A 16,068-nucleotide genomic window follows, 5' to 3' on the forward strand; every position below is an offset into this window, starting at 1 on the left:
ATTTGCAGTTGCCATTGGTGACAGATGGTGAGGAGCGAGAGAGGTAAAGAGCAGAGGAAGAGAGAGAGAGAGAGAAGAGGAAGCCAGAGAGAGAGAGAGAAGAGGAAGAGAGAGCGAGAGAGGGAGAGAAGAGGAAGCCAGAGAGAGAGAGAGAGAGAGAGAGAGAGAGAGAGAGAGAGAGGGGGAAGGGGAAGGGAGAGAGAGAAGAGGAAGAGAGAGTGAGAGAGAAGAGGAAGAGGAAGCCAGAGAGAGAGAAGAGGAAGAGGAAGCCAGAGAGAGAGAGAGAGAGAGAGAGAGAGAGAGAGAGAGAGAGAGAGATAGGGGGAAGAGGAAGGGAGAGAAAGAAGAGAGAGAGAGAGAGAAGAGGAAGCTAGAGAGAGAGAGAAGAGAAGCTATAGAGAGAGAAGAGGAAGAGAGAGAGAGAAGAGGAAGAGAGAGCGAGAGAGGGAGAGAAGAGGAAGCCAGAGAGAGAGAGAGAGAGAGAGAGAGAGAGAGAGAGAGAGAGAGAGAGAGAGGGGGAAGAGGAAGGGAGAGAAAGAAGAGAGAGAGAGAGAGAGAAGAGGAAGCTAGAGAGAGAGAGAGAAGAGGAAGCTATAGAGAGAGAAGAGGAACAGAGAGAGAAAGAGAGAAGAGGAAGAGAGAGAGAGTGAAAAGGAAGCTAGAGAGAGAGAGAGAGAGAGAGAGAGATCTAAACTCATTAAATACTGTAGATGGTAGGGATATGTATCTTTCGCTTTCAAGATGATTTGATACGTATCTAGGTGCATGGACTCCAATAGGATACAGGAAAGATACGTTTTAGTTTGAAACGATTTGGTGCAATTCGGTTTGATTAGAGAGCAAATCGATACGATTTGGTTCAATGCGATAGGATACTATTTGAGGCATTAACATTTGTTGCATAAACACATACATTTTTCATTCTAAATTAAAATCTTCTACTGATGGAGCTCATGAGCTGGGTCTCTCTGAGCTGGATCTGATGTATGTCTATGGTATAATTAGGCACCTGAGCTGAGCCATAAGAGAAAATGGGCATCTACCACCCCATTATCTGATGTGGGGGGGCAATGTTTGCTTTTTGTCCACCCACTTTTAATCTGAAATCCCCCACTAATACATTTCACATTTTTGCAGATTAAAACTGTTTGAGCTAGTACTCTACCAATATTTGTCAATGACATTGCTAATGAATATCTTGCACAACTTTGGATTTCACCCCAATCTCAAAATTTAGAGTACAGTCGTGGCCAAAATTTTGAGAATGACACAAATATTAATTTTCACAAAGTCTGCTGCCTCAGTTTGTATGATGGCAATTTGCATATACTCCAGAATGTTATGAAGAGTGATCAGATGAATTGCAATTAATTGCAAAGTCCCTCATTGCCATGCAAATGAACTGAATCCCCAAAAATAATTTCCACTGCATTTCAGCCCTGCCACAAAAGGACCAGCTGACATCATGTCAGTTGTTCTCCCGTTAACACAGGTGTGAGTGTTGATGAGGACAAGGCTGGAGATCACTCTGTCATGATGATTGAGTTCGAATAACAGACTGGAAGCTTCAAAAGGAGGGTGGTGCTTGGAATCATTGTTCTTCCTCTGTCAACCATGGTTACCTGCAAGGTAACACGTGCCGTCATCATTGCTTGGACAAAAAGGGCTTCACAGGCAACGATATTGCTGCCAGTAAGATTGCACCTAAATCAACCATTTATCGGATGATCAAGCACGTCAAGGAGAGAGGTTCAATTGTTGTGAAAAAGGCTTCATGGCACCCAAGAAAGTCCAGCAAGCACCAGGACCGTCTCCTAAAGTTGATTCAGCTGCGGGATCGGGGCACCACCAGTACAGAGCTTGCTCAGGAATGGCAGCAGGCAGGTGTGAGTGCATCTGCACACACAGTGAGGTGAAGGATGGCCTGGTGTCAAGAAGGGCAGCAAAGAAGCCACTTCTCTCCAGGAAAAAACATCAGGGACAGACTGATATTCTGCAAAAGGTACAGGGATTGGACTGCTGAGGACTGGGGTAAAGTCATTTTCTCTGATGAATCCCCTTTCAGATTGTTTGGGGCATCTGGAAAAAGCTTGTCAGGAGAAGACAAGGTGAGCACTACCATCAGTCCTGTGTCATGCCAACAGTAAAGCATCCTGAGACCATTCATGTGTGGGGTTGCTTCTCAGCCAAGGGAGTGGGCTCACTCACAATTTTGTCTAAGAACACAGCCATGAATAAAGAGTGGTACCAACACATCCTCCGAGAGCAACTTCTCCCAACCATCCAGGAACAGTTTGGTGACAAACAAGCCTTTTCCAGTGTAACAGTGTAGGTTCCGTCCCTCTCTTCGCCCCAACCCGGGCTCGAACCAGGGACCCTTGCACACATCAACAACTGACACCCCACGAAGCAACGTTACCCATCGCGCCACAAAAGCCGCTCTGAGACTTGAAACCCTACTTCAAGTCTCAGAGCGAGTGACGTCACTGATTGAAATGCTATTAGCGCGCACCACCGCTAACTAACTAGCCATTTCACATCGGTTACACCAGCATGATGGAGCACCTTGCCATAAGGCAAAAGTGATAACTAAGTGGCTCGGGGAACAAAACATCGATATTTTGGGTCCATGGCCAGGAAACTCCCCAGACCTTAATCCCTTTGAGAATTTGTGGTCAATCCTCAAGAGGCGGGTGGACAAACAAAAACTCACAAATCCTGACAAACTTCAAGCATTGATTATGCAAGAATGGGCTGCCATCAGCCAGGATGTCGCCCAGATATTATTTGACAGCATGCTAGGGTGGATTGCAGAGGTCTTGAAAAAGAAGGGTCAACACTGCAAATATTGACTCTTTGCATCAACTTCATGTAATTGTCAAAAAAATCCTTTGACAGTTATGAAATGCTTGTAATTATACTTCAGTACTCCATAGTAACATCTGACAAAAATATCTAAAGACACTGAGGCAGCAGACTTTGTGAAAATCAATATTTGTGTCATTCTCAAAACTTTAGGCCATGACTTTAGATGTTTGGAAGTCTTTAGGAGTGAGCTTCTCTTCTCCTCCACTTCGGCCATGCAGTGCGGGTAGCAAAAGAGATGACTGTTCTTGTTATGAAATTATCACCTTTACTCTGTATATCTAAAATCTAACGACAGTAAACCCCAATCAGCAGGTATAGCCAGATTAGATTTGTGTCTTGCAGGTATCTTTGGCTACTTAAAGCACAATTTTCAACAGTACATCTGATATTCATAACCTAGCAAATTACATTGGTTGTCAATCAACTAATAAAGCCTACTATCGCGCAAGCCATTTACAAAGATCTGAATCCTGTAGGTGACTCGCAGATGTGCAAGATCAGGTATAGGCCTACCTCTCGTTGGTCAGCGCACAAAGTTGCGCACAGCGTGCAGTTTGAATAAGCTCAGCATGCAAAATGACTTGTAGATCAAAGATTGTCAACACAGTTACATGCTTAGTTTGACACTGACACGCATCAGTTGTCACAAAAGATGAGAAGTATTTTCAGAAACAAAGTAAGAAAGTAATATGAGCAAAACATTTTTGTGAAATGGCGATTCGTAACATTTGAATCGATTTTCTGACATATGCATGCTACATTTGGATATATTTTGGGTTCCGCAGACACACATATCTTAAACATTTGAACAGGGAGATAATGCATATCAGTGAATTGATAGATCCCTAGTAGATGGGTGTGCAGTGTTTGGTTTGCTATCATTGTAGTCCTATTTAAAATGTATCAATTGGGCACACCACTTTTTAAATAGATATAAATACATTTCCAGTCTGTTTCGGTAGACTTCCAGCCGTTGTGCTACTGCTAATTAGCAATGGACTGCAAAATTACACTACCTTCAAACTGCACACAGAGACATAACAATGGTATCCATGAATTCATCTGACTCTAGGTAAGTAGAACAAGTGCTTGATTTCAAAAATTTCGCACTGTCCCTTTAAACCTGCAACCTTGTGGCTTCAAAGACCATACACACACGTACGCACGCAGACACGCACAGGTTCCCAGGTTGCTGTTTCCGCTTCACTGGCCACACAGATGCAGCAGGACCTGTCAGGGAGTTCAGTACTGAATGGGCCGCCAGGGAGTGAAAGGGTTCAACACCGGAGCTTAGGGTTGTACTGTTTCCCCCCTAGCACAGGTGCTGCTGCCATGAGTGATTTATTTAACACTACTCTGGTGGAGGGAGGGAGGGAGGGAGTGAGAGAGAAAGAAAGAAAGAAAGAAAGAAAGAAAGAAAGAAAGAAAGAAAGAAAGAAAGAAAGAAAGAAAGAAAGAAAGAAAGAAAGAAAGAAAGAAAGAAAGAAAGAAAGAAAGAAAGAAAGAAAGAAAGAAAGAAAGAAAGAAAGAAAGAAAGAAGCTAAGGTCTGCTGTATTAGGTCCCAGTTGAGGATACAGTGATAAAGAGCCTTCATCCTCCTCCTCCTCCTCCTCCTCCTCTCAGGGGAACAGAACAGCCCAGGGCATTACTGAGGCCTAGCACTACCAGAATCGGTTACATCTAGGTTACACACATTGTACTACTCTCGAGGCCAACTACGCCACTTCATCAACATTCTCTATGTGCTTCACTGTCTCAAGTTTCTTTTGTTTGCTTCAAAATATCTCTTTAAGGGTATATAGTAAAGAATCTGATTAATGAGGATATAAAATACTATGCTACAGCATCATAGCTATTTCATTGACTATACTACACAGTATTATTACTACACTGTGATCCTTGTGACCTGAACTGGTATCAACCAGACCTGGGTTCAAATACATGTATTTGTTATTTAAATGCTTTTTTTCTGTGTATTCAAGTCTTTTCAAATTCAAGGCCCAAAACAAGTACTTTAACTTGAGTATTTGAATGTTTGTTTTGTAAAAATAAAAAAAAAGGTCAACCAAAATTGTATTTCAAAGTATTTTTCAAATACTATTTTCAAATACATGGGTTAAATGCATTGGAGTGTATTTGAGTCATTGTATTTGAGTATTTTCAAATACTTTCCAATTTTATTTCCAAATGCATTTTACTATTTAACTACTTGTTTTTTTAAAATAAAGGTTGTCTGAATACTTGTTTTGAAATGTATTGAAAAGTAATTGCAATACCTGAAATAGTATTTGAACCCTGGTCTGATATTAATCACCTTTGGACAGTGGGATAATTCTATCCAATGGTATTGAATCATTGCTATCTGTTATCTACTTTACAATCTGTCATCATCAAGGCAATAACATCCATTGCCTACAACAGGCATTAAAAAGCACACATGAAGTAAAAATTGTCACATCTTTGAAATAATGTAGAGTTTGGTTTGATCCTAGCATTTATTATATTTATTCAGTCGTGGCCAAAAATATTGGCACCCTTGCACTTTTTTCAAATAATGCAACATTTCTTACAGAAAACTGTTGAAATTAAAACATATTATGGTATCCATGTACGTATGTCTTTGGTTTGCAGTTTAACAAGACAAACAAATCAGAATATTCTACTAAATGTTAGCTTAATCCTTGTTCGAATGGTGGCCACACAGATTCATGTTGACCTTCAGATGCAAAGTACGACAGTTTCAACTCGCACCATCTGTCGTCAACGCAATGAAAGGGGGTTATACGGTAGGAGACCCTTGGGGGATTGCAATTTGCAAAAACACACCGGAACATGAGAAAATCCTTCTGGGAGAATGTCCTGTGGACAGATGAGAACAAATTAGAGCTTTTTGGTAAAGCACACCATCTCTATGTTTACAAAAAACTAAATGAAACCTTCAAAGAAAATGACACCTTCCCTACAGTCAAACATGGAGGAGGTTCAGTGATGTTTTGGGGTTACTTTGCTGCCTCTGACACTGGGTGCCTTGAACGTGTGCATGGCATCATGAAATCAGGAGAATACCAAAGCATTTTGAAGCGCAATGTCAGACCCAGTGTCAGAAATCTGGGTCTCCGTTGAAGGTCATGGGTCTTCCAGCAGGACCCCAAACAAACTTCAAAAAGCACCCAGGAATGATTCAAGATAAAACGCTGGACTGTTCTGAAGTGGCCAGCAATGAGTCTAAATCCCACTGAAAACTTGTGGAGAGATCTGAAAACAGCAGTTGGGAGAAGGCACCCTTCAAATCTGGGAGAACTGGAGCAGTTCGCATAAGAAGTGTGGGCCAAACTGCCAGTACAGAGGTGCAGGAAGCTCATCGATGGCTATAGGAAGTGCTTGATTACAGTTATTTTGACAAAAGGCTGCACTACCAAATATTAAGTCTAGCGTGTCAATAATTTTGTGAATGCCATTTCTGTTTATTTTCTGATTAAATGGATATATTATGTTCTGAATTAAAAACAAAGGTTCTGTAATATTAACAGTGAAATAAAGAATTGTGGAGATTAAGTACTTTGATCAATTTCAACTTATTTTGGGGGAAAATTGTGAGTTACTTGAAAAAATATTTTTGGCCATGACTGTACTTACTGTCCTGTACTTATGGCTGTTACGGTGACCGTATTACCGCCACGCGGGCGGTCACGAGTCATGACGGCAGGCGAATTCCACGTGATCGTTTAGTCACGGTAAATAGGCTTTTCCATGCTCTGATGCTGCTGATGGTCATTGGTAGCCTACCAAACTTGCTAACTGCCTGGTACTCCGGACTCTACTGTCCCTCTAATCACTCTGACATCACTGCAAATGTAAATCTAATCAAACACTTCATGAGAGCCTATGAGATCATGTTGCACAACATTTCTATAGGATATGCAATTGCATGAGAAAACAGAGTGATGGCCTCTATTAAAAAGAGCAGGATCTTATAAGCTTTCTATAGGCTAGGCCTACTATATTCATTTCTCAACTTTCTTAATAATAAGCACATTGCTTCTCTTTACAACAGGAGTATAGCCTATCTGTTTGGCATGAAAATGAACCATGTGAAAAGCATCCTCTGTTCACTATTTAAGGGCATAGAAGACATGTATTTTTTTCCGCGGCCCCTGTTTCGAGACAGGTGCATGATAACGGTCAATTCTAAATCAAAACAAATCTCACACATATATTATTTAGTATATGTAAATACAAGATTAAATCAAGAATAGTGTGAGGCGTGACAATATTAGCCTATCACACTTGTGAATGATACCCAAATCATAGTCGCACACATCATGTAGCCTAGCCCATAGACCTATATGCTTTGATAAGATTTGTGAAGAGGCCAAATAACTTCTTAACTCTTAACCTGTTGGGGATAGGGGGCAGTATTTGCACGGCCGGATAAAAAAACGTACCCGATTTAATCTGGTTATTACTACTGCCCAGAAACTAGAATATGCATATAATTATTGGCTTTGGATAGAAAACACCCTAAAGTTTCTAAAACTGTTTGAATGGTGTCTGTGAGTATAACAGAACTCATATGGCAGGCAAAAACCTGAGAAGATTCCTTACAGGAAGTGCCCTCTCTGACCATTTCTTGGGCTTCTACACTCTCTTTATTGAAAACTGAGGATCTCTGCTGTAACGTGACACTTCCTACGGCTCCCATAGGCTCTCAGAAGGCGGCAAACCGCTGAATGATGCCTTTGGAGCCCCTGGCTGAAAAACAGTAGCGCATTTGGATAGTGGTCGATCAGAGAACAATGAGACTGCGGCGCGTGCACGAGGCGACACCATGTTTTATTTTCTCGTCTTTGAACGAAAACAGGGTTTCCCGGTCGGAATATTATCGCTTCTTTACGAGAAAAATCGCATAAAAATTGATTTTAAACAGCGGTTGACATGCTTCGAAGTACGGTAATGGAATATTTAGAATTTTTTTGTCACGAAACGCGTCGGGCGCATCACCCTTCGTCACCCTTCGGATAGTGTCTTGAATGCACGAACAAAACAGAGGATATTTGAACATAACTATGGATTATTTTGAACCAAACCAACATTTGTTATTGAAGTAGAAGTCCTGGGAGTGCATTCTGACGAAAAACAGCAAAGGTAATCAAATTTTTCTAATAGTAAATCGGAGTTTGGTGAGGGCCAAACTTGGTGGGTGTCAAATTAGCTAGCCCGTGATGGCTGGGCTATCTACTCAGAATATTGTAAAATGTGCTTCTGCCGAAAAGCTATTTTAAAATCGGACACCGCGATTGCATAAAGAAGTTCCGTATCTATAATTCTTACAATAATTGTTATGTTTTTTGTGAACGCTTATCGTGAGTAATTTAGTAAATTCACCGGAAGTTTGCGGTGGGTATGCTAGTTCTGAACGTCACATGCTAATGTAAAAAGCTGTTTTTTGATATAAATATGAACTTGATTGAACAAAACATGCATGTATTGTATAACATAATGTCCTAGGAGTGTCATCTGATGAAGATCATCAAAGGTTAGTGCTGCATTTAGCTGTGGTTTGGGTTTATGTGACATTATATGCTAGCTTGAAAAATGGGTGTCAGATTATTTCTGGCTGGGTACTCTGCTGACATAATCTAATGTTTTGCTTTCGGTGTAAAGCCTTTTTGAAATCGGACAGTGTGGTTAGATTAACGAGAGTCTTGTCTTTAAAATGGTGTAAAATAGTCATATGTTTGAGAAATTGAAGTAATAGCATTTCTAAGGTATTTGAATAACGCGCCACGGGATTCCACTGGCTGTTGAGTAGGTGGGACGATTTCGGCCCACATACCCTAGAGAGGATAAGGATGCACCCCTTTTTTTAAATGTTTGCCTAAAATGACATACCCAAATCTAGCTCAGGAACTGAAGCAAGGGTATGCATATTATTTATACCAACTGAAAGGAAACACTTTTAAGTTTGTGGAAATGTTACATTAATGTAGGAGAATGTAACACATTACATCTGGTAAAAGATAATACAAAGAAAAAACATGTGTTTAAAAAAATTATAATTGTACCATCATCTTTGAAATGCAAGAGAAAGGCCATAATGTATTATTCCAGAACAGTTGCAATTTAGATTTTGGCCACTAGATGGCAGCAGTGTATGTGCAAAGTTGTATACTGATCCAATGAACCATTGCATTTCTGTAAAAATGTTTGTATCAAGACTGCCAGAATGTGCCTAATTGGTTTATTAATACATTTTCAAGTTCATAACTGTGCACCCACCGACACTGTAGAGGTTAAAATCAAGCACATTAATCTGCTTTACAACGGGTGTAGAGCCTAAGTGGCATACATACACAGCTCGTGAGTTTCAAGTTTGGGGAAGATCATTTTCACCATAACAATGCACCTTTATAATAAAAGCAATACATGCATAATCGCATTTGTGGTCACTTTTGAGAATGGTGTTTTCCTGCTAATGTAATATTGTTGCTTATAGCCTACTACCGTGTGCGCATTGGTGTGCTTATAATGGGAAGAAATAGTTTATCAACATATTTAAGCTAAACCTTCTAATCTGTGGTGTCAGGCTCATTGCTTAAAACAGTTTTTTTGATGCTAGTGGTTGAATTAATTTGGGATCTATCGCATCCCACATCTGTCTGAGACAATCTGACACAGAATAGAATAGGTCAACTTTTGTACTATGGGGAATAGTAGATTGACATAGGCTAGTGCTTTTGCTGTTCGGTAGGCCTACTCATCTTGTTGGCTCATGAAAAGTAAATGTGGACAGTTCTTCAATATGCACGTCGGAATTGGATAAGGACACGTGCAGTTTCGTCCCCGATGTGTCTGTCTTCACTTGTAGCCTGTAAAAAAGACCCGCTCACGTGCCACTGTCCGCAAAAGGCATAGAGTTTTTTAGGAGGCATTACGGCCACACGAAGGGGATGCAGCCGGGAAATTTGAGTCATTATCAAATTGTGAATGAGAGACTGATGAAGTGTGTACAGCCAGCGCAAAACAAAGCAAAGCTCATGCTTTTCATGCGACTTTTTTCAAATCATTAGTCGCATCATGCAGCCTTAGAACGTATAAAAAATCAAAACATATAGCCCAACATTTGTATCACAACTAAAGTTACATAAATAACTCTAAATTAAGCATACAGGAGTACCTATTTGTTTGTTAACCGTTTAACACAGAATAGCCTCATGTGCGAACTCACTCAAATCGTTTGGAGAGAATATCTGTCGTGGAAATTCTTACACAGGGACACTCAAAGTCAATCTTAAATGAATCATTGTTTATTTGTTAGCGCGCTGGAGAAGTTCCAACCAACTCAATGCACCATAGTACACATGTCAATCAGAAGCTCTGCCTGGGCAGTCCCAGCAGTTGTCTTATATACGGCTATACACAGAAACGTTATATTTGCATGATTTAGCATAATTAATTAATAATTAACGTTTTGTTTCATTCATGTGACCAACCAATACTGGTTCATAACATGTGACAGACCAATACCGCACGAGGCTTCTTCTCTCTAAGCTGAGACCTTGAAACTGAGATATCTTTCGTTCTTGTTCTCAAAACAACGTCTGGGTGTACTGCCAAATTGCAGCTACTGATAGTGAGGATTCTTTCAGTCAGCTACTTGCATGAACACAGAAATTGGTTTTTAGAACAGCACATAAATAGAACACAGAAATTAGTTATCAGAAAAGCACAAACATAAAAATGCTCATTACATATCCTTTCTATTTTATTCATATATGTTCAATTGTATTTTTCATACTATAAAATAATGCTGTAGCTGTTTACTTACCCCCCACAAACCGATGCTGGCACTAAGACTGCACGAGCTGTATAGGGCCATGCAAACAAGACAATGCTCATCCAGAGGCGGTGCTCCTAGTGGCCGGGGATTTTAATGCAGAAAAACTGAAATCTGTCTTAACTCATTTCTACCAGCATGTCACCTGTGCAACTAGAGGCAAAAAAACTCTAGATCACCTTTACTCCACACACAGAGATGCATACAAAACTCAAACAGGAAGTACCAGCGACGCGCTCAATACAGAAGTGGTTCGATGAAGCGAATGCAAAGCTACAGGACTGTTTTGCTGGCACAGACTGGAATATGTTCCAGAATTAATCCGATGGCATTGAGGAGTTTACCACATTAGTCACCGGCATCATTAATAAGTGCATTGACGACGTCATCCCCACAGTGACCGTATGTACATATCCCAACCAGAAGCCATGGATTACAGGCAACATCCGCACTGAGCTAAAGGCTAGATCTGCCAATTTCAAGGAGCGGGACACTAATCCAGAAGCTTATAAGAAACCCCGCTACACCCTCCGATGGAACATCAAACAGGCAACGCGTCAATACAGGACTAAGATTGAATCCCACTACACCAGCTCTGACGCTCATCTGATGTGGCAGGGCTTGCAAACTATCATGGATTACGAAGGAAAACCCAGCTCTCAGCTGCTCAGTTGATCCTACCAGTCAAGCTAAATGCCTTCTATGCACACTTTGATGCTAGCAACACCGAACCATGCATAAGAGCACCAGCTGTTCTGGACGACTGTGTGATTACGCTCTCCGTAGCCGATGTGAGTAAGACCTTTAAACAGGTTAACATTCACAAGTCCGCAGGGCCAAACAGATAACCAGGACGCATACTCAGTGCATGAGCTGACCAGCTGGCAAGTGTCTTCACTGATATTTTCAACCTCTCCCTGACCCAGTCTGTAATACCTACATGCTTCAAGTAGACCACCATAGTCCCTGTGCCCAAGAACGTCAAGGTAACCTGTCTAAAAACATGTCCAAATCTCCCCATAGCATTCACATATGTATGCTTTGAAAGGCTGGTTATGGCTCACATCAACTCCATTATCCCAGACATCCTGGAACAACTCCAATTCACACACCGCCTCAACAGATCCACAGATGACGCAATCTATATTGCACTCCATACTGCCCTTTCCCACCTGGACAAAAGGAACACCTAAGTAAGAATGCTGTTCATTGACTACAGCTCTGCATTCAACACTATAGTGCCCACCAAGCTCATCACTAAGCTAAGAACCCTGGGACTGAACACCTCCCTCTGCAACTGGATCCTGGACTTCCTGACTGCACGGCTTCGCATGACTAACACCATCATTAAGTTTGCAGACGACACGACAGTGGTAGGCCTGATCACAGACGACAATGAGACAGCCTATAGGGAGGAGGTCAGAGATCTGGCAGTGTGGTGCGATGACAACAACTTCTCCCTCAACGTCAGCAAGACAAAGGAGCTAATTGTGGACTACAGGAAACTGAGGGCCGAGCACACCCCCATTCACATCAACAGGGCTGTAGTGGAGTGGGTCGAGAGCTTCCCGGTGTCCACATCAGTTCCGCGATGTCTACATCAGTCATGAAGAGGGCACGACAACAACTCTTCTTCCTCAGGAAGCTGAAAAGATTTGGCATGGGCCCTCAGATCCTCAAAAAGTTTTACAACTGCACCATTGAGAGCATCTTGACTGGCTGCATCACCGCTTGGTATGGCAACTGTTTGGCACTCGACCATAAGGCACTGCAGAGGGTAATGCGTACGGCCCAGCACATCACTAGGGATGAGCGCCCTGCCATCCAGAACCTCTATACCAGGCGGGGTCAGAGGAAGGCCCATTGTCAAAGACTCCAGTCACCCAAGTCATAGACTGTTCTCTCTGCTAGTGAAATGGAAAGTGGTACCAGAGGGCCAAGTCTGGGACCAAAAGGCTCACGAACAGCTTCAACTCCCAAGCCATAATACTGCTTATTAACAGTTAATCAAGTGGCTAGCCTGACTATTTGCATTGACCCCCTTTTTACTTGCACTGGCTGTCTTTCACCGGCTCTATGAACACTCACTGGACTCACACTATAACATATACTACACTGACACTCCAACACACACACATACACTACATGCCCCGCTCACACACACACAACACACATATTGACGCCACACACGCACTCACACATAGACACACTTTCACACTCTTTCACACTCTTCACATACACTGCTGCTACTCTGTTTATTATCTATCCTGATTGCCTAGTCACTTTTACCCCTACCTACATGTATATATTACCTCAATTACCTCAACTACCTCGTACCCCTTCACATTGACTCGGAACTGGTACTCCTTGCATATAATCTCGTTATTGTTATTTTATTGTGTTACTATTTCCTTTAAAAAAATGGCAAATGTTTCTTAATTTTTAACTCTGCATTGTTGTGAAAGGGCTTGTAAGTAAGCATTTCACAGTAAAGTCTACACCTGTTGTATTCGGCGCATGTGACAAATAAAATGTTATTTGACTTGATTTCTTTGCTAAGCATTGGAAGCCTGGCCTGAAAACATCCCTGGTCTTTGTGGGTGAATCTGTGCTTGAAATTCACTGCTCGACGGAGGGACCTTACAGATAATTGTATGTGTGGTGTACAGAGATCGGGAAGTCATTATAAAATGAATGTGGAAAAAGTCAAGGGGTGTGAATACTTTCTGAAGGCACTGCACATAGCACTTATAACTTATTGGGGACTTAGTATGTAGTACATATACCTGGCTGGTAGAACTGAAACCTGACATTATGTTGTAGAGCAGCTTATCTTCATTTACTGATAATTCTCTGAGTTAAATTGGCTTCATGCTAAGATATGACACAAACTGCATTGCTCACCCGTCACAATCATAATACCACTTCTTATTCCATAACCACAGTGCCTATAGCTTAAATTACAGTCAAAAGCAATTCCAGTATGTTACAGTCTCTCAGTAATATGAGGACAGCAGTTAAACTAGTTAGTGTGTCTGCTTAGACTGACATTACTAGGCTGTATTATGGCGTTTTGCTCAGCTGGCGTTCTACGTTTTGCTGATGTGATGTGAATGTATTTATTTCCTGGTTGGTGTTCGGCCTGGCCCGGCCCTGAATCGATACTGTCTTTAACACTATCAAACTGAACCGTGTGTGTGTGTGTGTGTGTGTGTGTGTGTGTGTGTGTGTGTGTGTGTGTGTGCGTGCTCCACCATTGATGTGGAATCCAATACTAACATTGCCCCATGCTGATGCAGAGGTGTATGTAGTTTAACACACACACACACACACAGCTGTGAGCTGAGATGCAGATGGGTAACGGTCACTTTGCTACCCAGTAACATCACTAAGCATCGCATCACCTTGACGTGGGAGCGCGACCGCCACGGCCTAACAGGCCACCCACGTCTCCATCCAGACGTCCTTCGCAGCGCTAACACACACACACAAACAAACACACACACACACACACATAGAGGAGCCGCTAAATGCCAACTACTGTTCCCTTAGCGACTTAGGCCATTTGTCCCAGTTTCCCTGTGACTTCTAAAGCCTGTCAGGTCCAGGGTGAAAGGAGAACAAAATGGTGTTTGTTTAACCAGCCCTCTCTCTGATGGCTTAAGAGGCCAGTATGACTCAATATGTCTTCATGTAGACCTGAAATATTACACCCAGTCTGACCAATTTGTCCATTGTATCCTAATACGTTTGGCACTGAGAGGCTAAGTCACTGGCTGGACGAAGGATCTTTGAAGTTGTCCATGCAGGCAGGCAGGCTTCAAGGCAGCCATCAGTCCAACTGTATTCCATATTGATGAGCCAGATCCATCACATTGGAGGTTATTAGTGAGGGTTATTGAAGTGTTTCATATGAGGAAGGATATATATACTCTGAATATTAATCCTTTGAAAGTTAGCTCTCTCTCTCTCTCTCTCTCTCTCTCTCTCTCTCTCTCTCTCTCTCTCTCTCTCTCTCTCTCTCTCTCTCTCTCTCTCTCTCTCTCTCTCTCTCTCTCTCTCTCTCTCTCTCTCTCTCTCTCTCTCTCTCTCTCTCTCTCTCTCTCTCTCTCTCTCTCTCTCTCTCTCTCTCTCTCTCTCTCTCTCTCTCTCTCTCTCTCTCTCTCTCTCTCTCTCTCTCTCTCTCTCTCTCTCTCTCTCTCTCTCTTCTCTCTCTCTCTCTCTCTCTCTCTCTCTCTCTCTCTCTCTCTCTCTCTCTCTCTCTCTCTCTCTCTCTCTCTCTCTCTCTCTCTCTCTCTCTCTCTCTCTCTCTCTCATTACTTTTTAAGCACATCACCACCACACAATGATATCTCATAGCCCTAAGCTAAACCATTGTGTGCCCTGAAATGCTAATCACATGTTCTTCAACAAAGATGGAGATTTGCATATTGGTCATAAATAAAAGATGGCGGTTGAGATTGAGCGTAATTTTTTTTTTTTTTTTTTAACTACAACCAAACCCCAGGGGTTGATAGGACTTGCAGCAGAACAGAATCACTGATCGGTTTGGAAGAAAAATGAGAATGATTTATTTATTTTCAGTAGCCAACAGCCAACCATGATAGTCATCAATCCACCATCAAACTGAAATTATGAGCTATGAAGAAGGAGATACCATTGCTCTACATACCAAATACGCTGAATTCAAAGCATTCAATGTGGGCTTAATCAACAACTAGAACAGTAGTACTCTCTTTGAATGAATGACATTATAAAGAAATCGGTGAGAGTTTGAGAAAACTTGTATTTTTCACCCAAAAAGTTCAAACCCATTTAGCAGAAATTGCAGAATGTTTCAATCAGACAATAGGAATAAGCACAAGGCAGACTGCACTGTATCTCTACCTTACATTACTCATGTTGTCTCGTTAAGTGGTGTGTCAAAAGCGAGCACTGTTTTAAAGACATTCACCACTACTCAGCTATGCTCTGCTAAAAAACCTCACTACAAATTTCACCACTTCTATTCAAGTGGTGAGAAGTTCTGAGTAAACTGTCTGAGATCAAACTTTTGCAGTGTAGGGAGAATGCAGTATTTATCAGTGGCTGTGCTGTCGTGTCTGTAGAAATACAGTATCTTACACTGTGTTGCACCTCTGGATAAGTAAGTAGAATAACAAGTACAAGTTGAATTAAAACTTAACTGCAACAGGTCTAGTGTTGCAGACATTTGTTTAATACCATGTGTACTATGCACCATGATGTACTGTTCCAGGCTAAAGCACGACTGGATTTAAACTTACCCCAGACTTCAATCGCCAATATGCAGTGTTGGCTAAACTGCAATCAATCTCATTTCTCATCAGTTTATCCGCTGAAT

General features: G+C 41.7%; 1 protein-coding gene across 5 annotated transcripts in view; it reads right to left on the minus strand.

Moving 5' to 3' along the window:
• Positions 1-16,068, minus strand: part of plppr5b (phospholipid phosphatase related 5b) — a 116,719-nt gene that overhangs the window by 50,266 nt on the left and 50,385 nt on the right. The window lies entirely within an intron of this gene.

Source organism: Salmo trutta, chromosome 2 (genome assembly GCF_901001165.1).
Source record: "Salmo trutta chromosome 2, fSalTru1.1, whole genome shotgun sequence".
NCBI lineage: Eukaryota > Metazoa > Chordata > Actinopteri > Salmoniformes > Salmonidae > Salmo > Salmo trutta.